The 12,195-nt window shown below is 35.8% G+C and overlaps 1 pseudogene; it reads right to left on the minus strand.

Annotated features, from left to right (window-relative positions):
• Window positions 1–705: 705 nt before the first annotated feature.
• LOC124966043 (2,4-dienoyl-CoA reductase [(3E)-enoyl-CoA-producing], mitochondrial-like) lies at window positions 706–3,026 on the minus strand (annotated as a pseudogene).
• Between the last annotated feature and the right edge of the window lie 9,169 nt (window positions 3,027–12,195).

Here is a 12,195-nt window from a genome sequence, read left to right on the forward strand (position 1 = left end):
AGATAATAAAGTTTCAAGAGGGCAAGGGCTGGGAATAGGAAAGACAGTAGAATGAATTGGACATAACTTTTCTACATTCATATATGAATACATGACCAGTGTAACTCCATATCATGTAAACCACATGAATGGAAAGTTACACTCCATGAATGGATAATATGTCAAAATATATTCTATTGTCATGTATAACCAAAAGGAACAAATTTTTAAAAAGATAATTCACAAGTCCAATGGAAAAGAAATTATTGGAAAGGCAGAATCCATTGAATTTAGTGTAGATTTCTTTCTTTTAGGCCCCAGCACAATAAGCATAGTGTAATATGTAACTTACATACTACTCTCACCATCAGGTTTCCCCTGACTTACCAGATCACAACTATTGATGCCTCACTCTTCACTTTTAAGCACTTTTTACCTCTAAGCCTTTCTCTACTCTTCTTCCTATTAAAAAGAAAGAAAGAAAGAAAGAAAGAAAGAAAGAAAGAAAGAAAGAAAGAAAGAAAGAAAGAAAATTGAACACGTGATATCCTATCTTATTCATCTTCAAATATATAATAGCGTCCACTGGCTAGGTACATGGTATGCTCTCAGCAAATGCTTGTTAGTTAACAATTTTTAGACTTGAAAATACTTGAAAGATGACAGTCAATTTATATCATTTATAGTCTAAATTTTACTGCACCCAAGATGAAGGCCAGAGTGGTTTTAGGAGCTCTTAGTCTTCCGGATGAGTCCCTCTATCGTGTCCCACTCCTCCTTGGTGACCTTCCTTACATTGTTGAATTCACCTGACATAAATACTTCCTCTCCACCATCAAATCTAATAGTTGCTCCATTAATGCAAGAAGCATAATCACTACAAAGAAAAACAGCAAGGTTTGCAAGTTCTTCCACAGTCCTAGCCATCCACAGGGAATTCTGTCAATCATATGTTTCTCAAATGTCCCAGTTGGGTCCAAACAGCTAAAGGCACCTTTGGTTTTTATAGGCCCAGGCTGAATTACATTGGATCACATTCCATAATTACCCCATTCAGCTGCAAGGGATCTTTCTGTGCTTTAATAAGTTGTTTTCCAATTTCAAGTGTCACATAGGCTGTGCCATTTAGAACTATGTCTGTTATGGTCTTCCAAGCATTGGGAGAGAGTCTTTCAGTAGGGGAAATAAAATTTCCTGCTGCATTCTTTATCACAACATCAGGAAGTCCTGCAACTTTGATCAGTTCTAACACAGTGTTGTGAACTATATCAGGTTCCCTCGCATCACACTGAATTGCATGAACCTTATTTCCAATTCGAGAAGAAATTTGTTCTGCAGTAGCTTTCAAAACATCAATCTTCCGGCTGGCTATCACACATGGAGCACCCAGGCTAGACAGAAAAGTTGTCATGGCTTTCCCAAGGCCAGTACCTCCTCCAGTAATAAGCACAAATTTCCTTGAAAGCTATTAGGTGGCAGCATCACTTTTTGAAGGGGTGGAAAGAATTTTGAATGTGAAGCTTCCATGTTTTGATACAATATTTTAGTTCTATAACTGAAAAAGTGAAAGGGGACTGTGACCTGGCGTCCGGCTCCTCACTGTGCAAGCGGCTGGGTGCAAGCAGCTGCACGTCCATGCTCCTTGTGCAGTCCTGTGCCTGGGGCCCCAGGTCCCCGCTCTGTGCGTCCAGCCACCTCCTCCAAGGAAGGCTCCAGCAGGGCGTTTGCAGGGAGCAGCTGGACCCTCAACCCCTCTGGCGCCACCTTACTCCCCAAGGACCAAGGCCACAGGGCAGCTGAGACACTCCAGCAAAAAACACATGGCCCAGTAACGCTATGTCACCTCTGGCACTCCTGCCAGAAGGCCCCGAGGTTCTGTCATCAATCTTAAAAGACAAGACACTTTGTTTTTTTCTACTGGATTTAGGCATTTAAAGAGATCTTTTCCAGGTTCCTAAATGATCCTTGAGATAATGGAACAAAAACTTCAGTAAAGAAAAATGACAAGGAATACAGTCTGCAAAAATTTGGGAAAAATTACTAAATGAATGGACAACTCTATACCTCTGAAATCAACAACAGTCCCTGACAGGGATACCAGTTCTCAACAATAAATGTATAAACCATACAAAGAAACAAGAAAATATGGACAATTAACATGAAAAAAGAACAAACTATTTATGAGGCACCCAGACACTGGACTAACTAGAGTTTAAAATTATAGTAATGTACCGCCATGCCTGGCTGTGAGCATATATTTTTAAAAATACCCTGGTGAAAACCAGTATTAATAGTGAAACTTGGAATCCTTCCTTCTAAAATTGAGCACAAGTAGATATCTGCCTTGAGCACTCTTTTTCAATAGAGTACTGGAACTACTTGCCAGTGAAAAAAGCCAGTAAAAGAAAATTGAAGGCACAAACATTGAAAAGCAATAAAACTTCCCTATGTATACTTGACATGATTATCTACATAAAAGATCTCAGAGAATTTACTAAAAAATCAACTGGAACAATGAGTGAATTTAGCAATGTTACAAGACACAAGGTTAACACAAAAAAAATCATTTCTTTATTCTAGCAATGAATTACTGGAAACATTAATTTAAAACACATTATAATTTATAGTTTCCTCCCCAAAATTGATACTTTTGTACAAATCTAGGAAAACATACATAGAGGGGAGATCCAAGAAGATAGACTCGAGGGAGGCTGCATTCCTTGTTGCTCCATAACTTGGGTTTCAAGCAGAGGATATCTGTTTCTTGGTGTGGCAGTTTTTGATGCTTATCAATCCCCTGCTGTTTACCCCATTTGTCTACTACGAGCACCTGCGGTCTGCCAGCATATCGATGACTTTTTGAGTGCAGATTGCCTATTATCTGCCATTTGCCTGCCTCTTGCCTGCCCATCACCTGCTTTTCATCTACCCATTACCCACTGCCTGAGATCCACCTGCTGATCATCTGCCGGTACCCAGCAGACTGCAAACAGCCAGTGGATCACCAGCTGTCTGCTGTTGCCTGGAAGTTCACTGTCACAATACATTTAGGTTTGGTTACATGTGGCTACTGCCATTTTGAGACAACAACCAGGATGAGTAGGACCCCAGGCCAGACTGAGCGAGCTCTATCTCTAGTAACCCTCAACCAGACCGACAACTCCCAGCCTGTAGGAACCCTGGTCAACCACAATCACATCCTGAGCTGCAATTCCCCATTTGCCAACACATTTGGAAGCAAGAGTGGCCATCTTGGATTATCCTGGAAGTGGTAACTCTCATCTTTAGGTGGGGCAAATTCCATCCTAAGATGCCTGCTAGAGACTAGAAGCTCATTGTCAGGTATCTCTCATGAATCAGGCTACCGCAGAATGGGAGGTTTGAATACTATATGACTGCTATAGTGTAATTTTTTTTTCTTTTTTCTTTTTTTTTGTCCTTTTTGAAAATTTTTATATTTTTATTTCTTTACTTTTCTCGCTCTATTTTCCTTTTGTTTACATGTTTTCTCAGAGTCTTTCTCCCATTTCTCATTCTAACAACCAACTTCTTTTGATTATATGTTCACACTTTCTATGATCTAGAACTTCTATATAGTCTTTTCTTATCTCATTAACAGCTACATCCTACACTCCTCCCCATTCTCTTTGTCCTCCATTAGAAACAGTGGACCTTATTGGAAATCTATTTGTTATACTGTAGATAATAATTGAGCTCATTCTGTTTATTATGACAATATTGTTAACATCTTCATAAGGGCTATTTGGTTTAGGGCTGCATATTGTCTGCACTGGGCACTGCTAACATTGATCTCCCCCTTAAAGAAAAGGTTTTGGAAACTTATAGGGTCACTATAAGCCTATAGGGGGGAAACTGCAATACCCCAGATCTGCACTGCTAGAGGAGAAGATACATGAAGAACATGAAAAAACAAAAAAACCCAAGGGAATAAAATGATCCAAAAAAACCTAGGTTCTATATTAATAGATTCCAGTGACAGCATGGTAGAAGAAATTTCAGAAAAGGAGTTCAGAATATATATAATTAAAATGATTCATGAAGCAAAGGATGAGATAAGAGAGCAAATGCAGGCAATGGATGATTGCTCTAATAAACAGTTGAAAGAGAAACTGCAGGGAGAAAAAGATCATTTCAACAAAGACATAGAGATTCTCAAAAAAAAATTGGAAATTCTTGCAATGAAGAAAAAAATAAGCCAAATTAAGAAAAAAAAAAAAAAAACTCAATGGAAAGCATCACCAACAGACTAGATCACTCGGAAGAAAGAACCTCAGACAATGAAAATAAAATATTAAATCTTGAAAATAAAGTTGACTGAACAGAGAAGATGGAAAGAAATCATGAACAGAACCTCCAAAAACTATGGGACATCATGAGAAGACCAAATTTAAGAATTATTGGGATTGAGGAAGGCACAGAGATACAAACCAAGGCTTGAATAACCTTTTCAATGAAATAATAACAGAAAATTTCCCAAACTGAAGAATGAAATGAAAAATCAAATACAAGAGGCTTACAAAACACCACATGTAAAAAATTATAACAGATCCACACCAATGAATATTAAAATGAAAATGCCTAACATACAAAATAAATCTAGAATTTTGAATGCTACAAGAAAAAAGCATCAGATTCCATATAGTGGGAAACCAATACAGATAGCAGATTTCTCAGCCCAGACCCTAAAAGCTAGAATGGCCTGGAACAACATATTTCAAGCTCAGAAAGAACATCGTTGCCAACCAAGAATCCTATACCCAGCAAAACTAACCTTGAGATTTGAAGATGAAATAAAATCCTTCCATGATAAATAAAAGTTAAAAGAATTTACAAATAGAAAGCCTGTGCTAAAGAATATTCTCCACAAAATATTCCATGAGGAGGAAATGAAAAACAACAATGTAGGTCAGCAGAGGGAGGAACTATCTTAAAGGGAGAACCAATCAAAGGAGAAAACAAGTCAAATTAAAAACCAAAAATAAGCCCTAGTGACTGGGAATACAAATCTTATCTCAATAATTACCCTGAATGTTAATGGACTAAACTCATCAATCAAAAGACATAGACTGGCAGATTGGACTAAAAAGAAAGACCCAACAATATGTGGTCTTCAAGAGACTCATCTCATAGACAACAACATCCACAGACTAAAGGTGAAAGGATGGAAAAAACCTACCATGCACATGGACTCAGTAAAAAAAGTGGGGGTTTCTATCCTTATTTCAGATAAAATTAACTTGAAGCTATTCAGAAGAAATAAAGTTAGTCATAAGGGATAAAGAAGGCCATTTTATACTGCTTCAGGGAAACATAAATCAGGAAGACATAACAATCATATATAGTTCTGTCCCAAACAACAGTGCATCCATGTACATCCAACAAATCCTTCTCAATTCCAGGAATCAAATAGACCACAACACAATAATTCTGGGTGACTTTAACACACTGCTCTCACCACTGGATAGATCTTCCAAACAAAAATAAAGAAACTCATAGAACTTAATAACACAATCAATAGCTTAGACTTAACAGATATATATAGAATATTCCATCAATCAACAAGGAATATGCTTTTTTCTCAGCAGCACATGGAATGTTCTCAAAAACAGACCATATGTTATGCCACAAAGCAGCCCTTAGTAAATGCAAAAAAATAGAGATACTATCTTGTGTTCTATCAGAACATAATGGAATGAAATTAGAAATCAATGACAAAATAAAAAAACAGAAATTACTCCAACACCTGGAGACTAAAAAAATATGCTATTGAATGAAGCATGGATAACAAAAAACATCAGGGAGGAGATTAAAAAAAAATTCTTAGAGGTCAGTGAGAATGACAACACAATATATCAAAATCTCTGGAACACTATGAAAGCAGTACTAAGAGGCAAATTCATAGCATGGTGTGCATTGAAGAAAAAATAAAAAGTCAACACTAAATGACCTAACTTTACATCTCAAAGCCCTAGAAAAAGAACAACAGAACAACACCAAAAGTAGTAGAAGACAGGAAATAAATAAAATCAGACCTGAAATTAATGAAATTGAAACAAAAGAAACAATTTAAAAAATTGACAAAACAAAAGTTGGCTCTTTGAAAGAGTAAACAAAATAGACAAACCCTTAGCCACATGAACAAAGAGGAGAGAGAAACTTAAATTACTAAAATTCATGATGAAAAAGGAAATATAGTGACAGACACCACTGAAACACATAACATAATGAGAAGCTACTTTGAAAATCTATACTCCAACAATATAGAAAAAATTGATGACACTGACAAATTTCTAGAGACATATGATTCTCCCAAATGGAACCAGAAGGATATACACAATTTAAACAGATCAATCTCAAGTAATGAAATAGAAAAAATCATGAAAAGCCTAGCAACACAGAAAAGCCCAGGACCTGATGGATTCTCAGCCGAGTTTTATGAGACCTTCAAGGAAGAACTCATTCCAATACTTCTTAAAGTATTCCAGGAAATAGAAAAGGAGGGAACCCTTCTAAACTCATTCTATGAAACTAGTATCACTCTTATATCCAAACCAGACAAAGACATATCAAGGAAAGAAAATTTTAGACTGATATCTCTGATGATGCAAAAATATTTAACAAAATCCTGGCAAATTGCAAAAACGTATTAAGATTGTGCACCACAATCAAGTGGGGTTCATCCTAGGAATGCATGGTTGGTTCAACAGCCAGAAATCAATAAATGTAATTCATCACATCAATAGACTTAAGGTTAAGAATCATATGATTATTTAAATTGATGCAGATAAAGCTTTTTGACAAAATACAACACTGCTTCATGTTCAACACACTAGGAAATATAGGGATAATAGGAACATACCTCAACATTGTAAAGGCTATTTATGCTAAGCCCATGGCCAACATCATTTGTAATGGAGAAAAATTAAAAGCATTCCCTTTAAAAACTGGAACAGGACAGGGATGTCCTCTTTCACCACTTCTATTCAATATTGTCCTTGAAATACTAGCCATAGCAATAAGACAGACTAAAGAAATTAAAGAATACAAATAGTAAAAGAGGAACTCAAGCTGTCATTATTTGCTGATGATATGATTCTATATATATTTAGAGGATACAAAAAACTCCACCAGAAAACTTCTAGACCTCATAAGTGAATTCAGCAAAATAGCATGATACAACAACATGCATAAATCTAAACATTTTATTCATAAGCAATGAAACATCTGAAAGGGAAATGAGGAAAACAACTACATTCACAATAATCTCAAAAAAATAAAATAAAATACTTGGGAAAAAATCTAACCAAAGAGGTGAAAGTCTCTACAATGAAAATTACAGAACATAAAGAAAGAAACTGAAGAAGACCTCAGAAAATGGAAAGCTCTCCCATGTTCTTGGATAGGCATAATTAATATTATCATAATGGTCATACTTCCAAAGGTGCTATACAGATTTAACACAACTCCAATTAAAATTCCAATTACATTTCTTATAGAAATAGAAAAGGCAATCATGGAATTTATCTGGAAGAACAAAAGACCCAGAATAGCCAAAGCAATCCTGGGATATCACAATACCAGACCTTAAACTCTACTATAGGTCAAGAGTAAAGAAATGTCATGGTATTGGCACCAAAATAGACAGGTAGACCAATGGTACAGGATAGAAGACATGGAGACACACCCACATAAGTACAGTAACCTCATAGTATACAAAGGTGCCAAAAACTTACAATGGAGAAAAGATAGCCTCTTCAACAAATGGTGCTGGCAAAAGTGGAAAACCACATGCAGTAAAATGAAATTCAACTCCAATCTCTGACCCTGTACAAAACTCAAAATGGATCAAGGATCTAGGAATTAGGCCTGAGACCCCTCACCAAATAGAAGAAAAAGTAGGCCCAAATCTCCATCATGTTGGCTTAGGACCAGACTTCCTTAACAAGAACACCCAGAGCACAAGAAATAAATGCAAGAATCAATAAGTGGGGGTGATTAAAATTAAAAAGCTTTTTCTCAGCAAAGGAAACAATCAATAGTGTGAAAAGAGAGCCCACAGAGTGGGAGAAAATCTTTTCCATACACACTTCAGAGAGAGCACTCATTTCCAAGGATTATAAAGAACCTAAAAAACTTTACTCCCAAAATATAAAGAACCCAATCAACAAATGGGCTTAGGAAATAGGCAGACACTTCACAGAAGAAGATATATAGGTGATCAACAAATATATTAAAAAATGCTCATTATCCCTAGTAATTAGAGAAATGCAAATTAAAACCACCCTAATATTTCATCTAACTCCAATTAGAATGGTTATTACCAAGAACACAAGCAGTAATAAGTGTTGGCATGGATGTGGGGAAAAAGGAACACTCATACCTTGCTGGTGGAGTTGCAAATTGGTGCAACCACTCTGGAAAGCAGTATGGAAATTCATCAGAAAACTTGGAATGGATGTACCATTTGATCCAATTATCCCACTCCTGGGTTTATACCCAAAGGACTTAAAATCAGCAAACTACAGTGATGTAGCCACATCAAAGTTCATAGCAGCTCAATTCACAATAGCTAGATTGTGGGACCAACTGAGATACCCTTCAATAGATGAATGGATAAAGAAACTGTGGTATAAATATATATACAATGAAATATTACTCAGTCATAAAGAATAATAAAATTATGGCATTTGCTTGTATATGGATGAAGTTGGAAAATATGCTAAGTGAAATAGCCCAAGCCCAAAAAAGCAAAGGCCAAATATATTCTCTGATAAGTCGATGATGACATATGACAAGGGGGGTGGTGGGGGGAAGAGAAGAATGAAATGAAAGAACTTAGGATGGTGTAGAGGAAGATGGGGTGGAAGGAGCTAGTGGATGGAAAGAGAGTAGAATGAAACAGTATTACCCTATGTATATTTATGATTACATGAATGGTGTGAATCTACATTGTACACAACCATAGAAATGAAAAGTTGTACCCCATTTGTGTACAATAAATCAAAATGCAGTCTGTAAAAGTAAAAAAAAATTAATAAAAAAGAATGTAGAAAGAACATGGTAAATGGTAAATTAAAAAAGAAAGCATACATAGAACATATATGCTGAGAATTACAAAAGTCTGATGGACAAAATAAAGATGTAAAAAAACCCTGAAATATACCATGTTCATGACTTAGAAGACTCAGTAAAGTAAACATATCAGTTTTCATAAGACTTATATATGTGACATAATTTGATCAAATAACTATCAAGATTTCTTGGGAAAGACAAATAAATTTTAACATTTATAAGGAAAGGCAATGAAGTAGCACAGGTAAAGAAATATGTAAAAAAAATAATGTTGGAAGAATCATACAACTCAATTTTACAACTTATTCTGTAGCAAACGTTATACTGTGGCATTTGTGGAGGACTGAAACAAGGGTCAGTGGAACAGAATTAAGAACCTAGAAACAGATCTACAGAAGTAGGCATAATTGATTTGTTTTAAAACATAAAAGCAATTAAATGAAGGAAAGATGGCTATTTTAAAAATAGTTGTGGGGAATGGTGTTGTAGCTCAATGGTGGAGCACTTGCCTCACCTGTGTGAAGAACTGGGTTCAATTCTTAGCATCACATATAAACAAGTAAATGAAATAAAGGTCCATCAACAACTAATTAAGATATTTTAAACTTGCCAAAAAAAAGGTAGTAGAACGAGTAGGCTTCAAGAGTGAGAAAACAAATCATGTTAAAGCTAAATCTTACATACTATACACTGCTATTATTATTTTAAAATTTTTTGGTAGTTGTAGACAGACAGAATATCTTTATTTTTGTTTCTTTTTATGTGGTGTTAAGGATCAAATCCAGTACTTCACACATGCTAGGCAAGTGCTCTGCCACTGAGCCATAGCCCCAGACATATACATTGCTCTTATTGATATCAAAAATGACCTCCATGTTTCTAAATTCAACAATTCTTGATTCATCTTATTTGAGATATAAATGTCATTTGACACAGCTTATCACTGTCTTCCTTGGATTCCTTCTGTCACTGGGGTTATAGGACAACATACTTCATCTTTTTTCTCCCTCTTGGTTCACTCTTTCTCAGTCTCCTTTCCTGGTCTCCCTCATCTTTCTGAGTTTTCAATGTCAGCATAACCCACTACAGTGTCCTTGAGCATTTTATTTTTTCTATCTAAATTCATTAAGTTGTTGGTGTTGTTTAGCCACTTCTTAAACAACATCTATATGCTGAGAACTCTCATGTTTATAACTCCAGTTCAGACTTCTCACCTGAATTTTAGAAATGCAATGTTGAAATACATTACTGTTATTAACTCCCAAACCTCCAAAACCATACCTTTGGTCTTGCCTCTAGTAACCAAACCACTGGGTAATGCCATCCCCTGGAGGGTAAGTGACACCTGTGAACTGCTTCTAACCAATGGAATATGGCAAAAGTTGTGGAATATCATTCTTGTTTTCATGTTGTTACATAGCAAAGATGAAGAAGAAGACTCCAAGCCTCCAGATTTAAAACATGGAAAAAGTTGGGGATTTTGTGGGCTGTTCATTTTCCTTGTGTTTTGTATAAGCTACTTTCAGTTGAATTCTATCAGTTCAAATAGAAAGAATGCTTTGTGGGTGTGCTCTCTAGCTGCTATTTCCTTGGACAATGTGTAGGGTCTTTGACCATTGAACACCTAACAATTGGCACATTTTGTTGATATTAAGGTCTCTCTGATTTTCTGGCAAGATCCCATATCTCTTTGAATTCTGTGTCTCACCATACCTCTAACTAAAAGCATCAGAAAATGTCACATACTGACATGAATACCAACCAGTGCTTTAGACGATTTGGGGCTGGAGTTGTAGCTCAGTGGTAGAGTGCTTACCTAGCATGTGTGAGGCATTGGGTTCGATCCTCAGCACCACATAAAAATAAATAAAAATAAAGGTAATGTGTCCATCTACAACTAAAAAATAAATTTAATGATAAAACACTAAAGAAAAAAATGAAAGATATTAGAAGATGGAAAGAACTCTTATGATCATGGACCAGCAGAATCAGATATAAACCTAAAGGAAAGAAAGTCAGCCTACAAAGGAGATATCTGCATATCTATCTTTATTGTGGCCATACTCACTGTAACCAAGTAACAGAATCAGCCTACATGCCTGTCAACAGATGAATGAATGAAGAAATTTTGGTATATGTACACATTGTTATTTGCAGGAAAATTAAGGGTACTGAAGGTAATCATGTAAGCAAAATAAGTAGTGTAGAAACTAAATGTAGCATGTTTTCTTTCATATATGGTGACTAAAAGAAAAAAAAAATGACCTGAAAGTGCAAGAGGGACTGTTCACATAGGGGACCCAATAGAATGCAAGAGAAGGTTGTGTGGAGTGTGTATACAATTAAAACACAATATATATGTGCATAGAAATGTCACAGGGAAACCCACTAATTTGAACATTATCATGAGTTAATGTTTATGATGATGATGATGATGATGATGATAAGCATATCTCTGTGTATTTAAGAATATAAAGTGAGAGAAAAAATACCATACTTTGTAGGTATATAAAACAGGGACCAGGGACCATGAAAAGTCACAAGAAAATAGATTATGGAGTTTGGATTTCATCTCAGAAGTAATGAGAAATCATTCTGCATTTTAAAAGTCAGGTTAAAAAATAGTTTCAAAGTGATATAACAAAATTGGTATAAGAGGAAAGATAGTATACCCAATTTGAGGGGTTTGTGAAATATTCATGTAAAGCAAGAGGTATGAATTGGGCCAAGGACACAGATTTCAGTGTCATAATAGGACTTTGTGTATTTTGCATGAAAAGCAAGGAGCTGGGCAACAAACTGTGGACTGAAATATATCTGTATTTGGAAAGCAGAAAGGACTTGAGAAAAAAACCTGTATGGATGTCAGGCGATGTTACAAAGAAAACAAGAAATATCCATTGCCCTGAAGAACTGCTATTTCTATGAAAAGGAAGGGTATAAAAAGAGGTAGTAAAAGGAGGCATGGAGATGTGTGGGCCATTCAAGGTGATAAAAAAAAAGAAAGTGAAGAATTCAATGGTTATTGGTGTGTTTATAAATATATGGAACCCTTCAACTCAATTTTATGTGTACCTTTTAGTTGTTCCACACCCTCCACACTTTGCCTGTCTCCAGACTTAA

Source organism: Sciurus carolinensis, chromosome 16 (assembly GCF_902686445.1).
Source record: "Sciurus carolinensis chromosome 16, mSciCar1.2, whole genome shotgun sequence".
Classification (NCBI taxonomy): domain Eukaryota; kingdom Metazoa; phylum Chordata; class Mammalia; order Rodentia; family Sciuridae; genus Sciurus; species Sciurus carolinensis.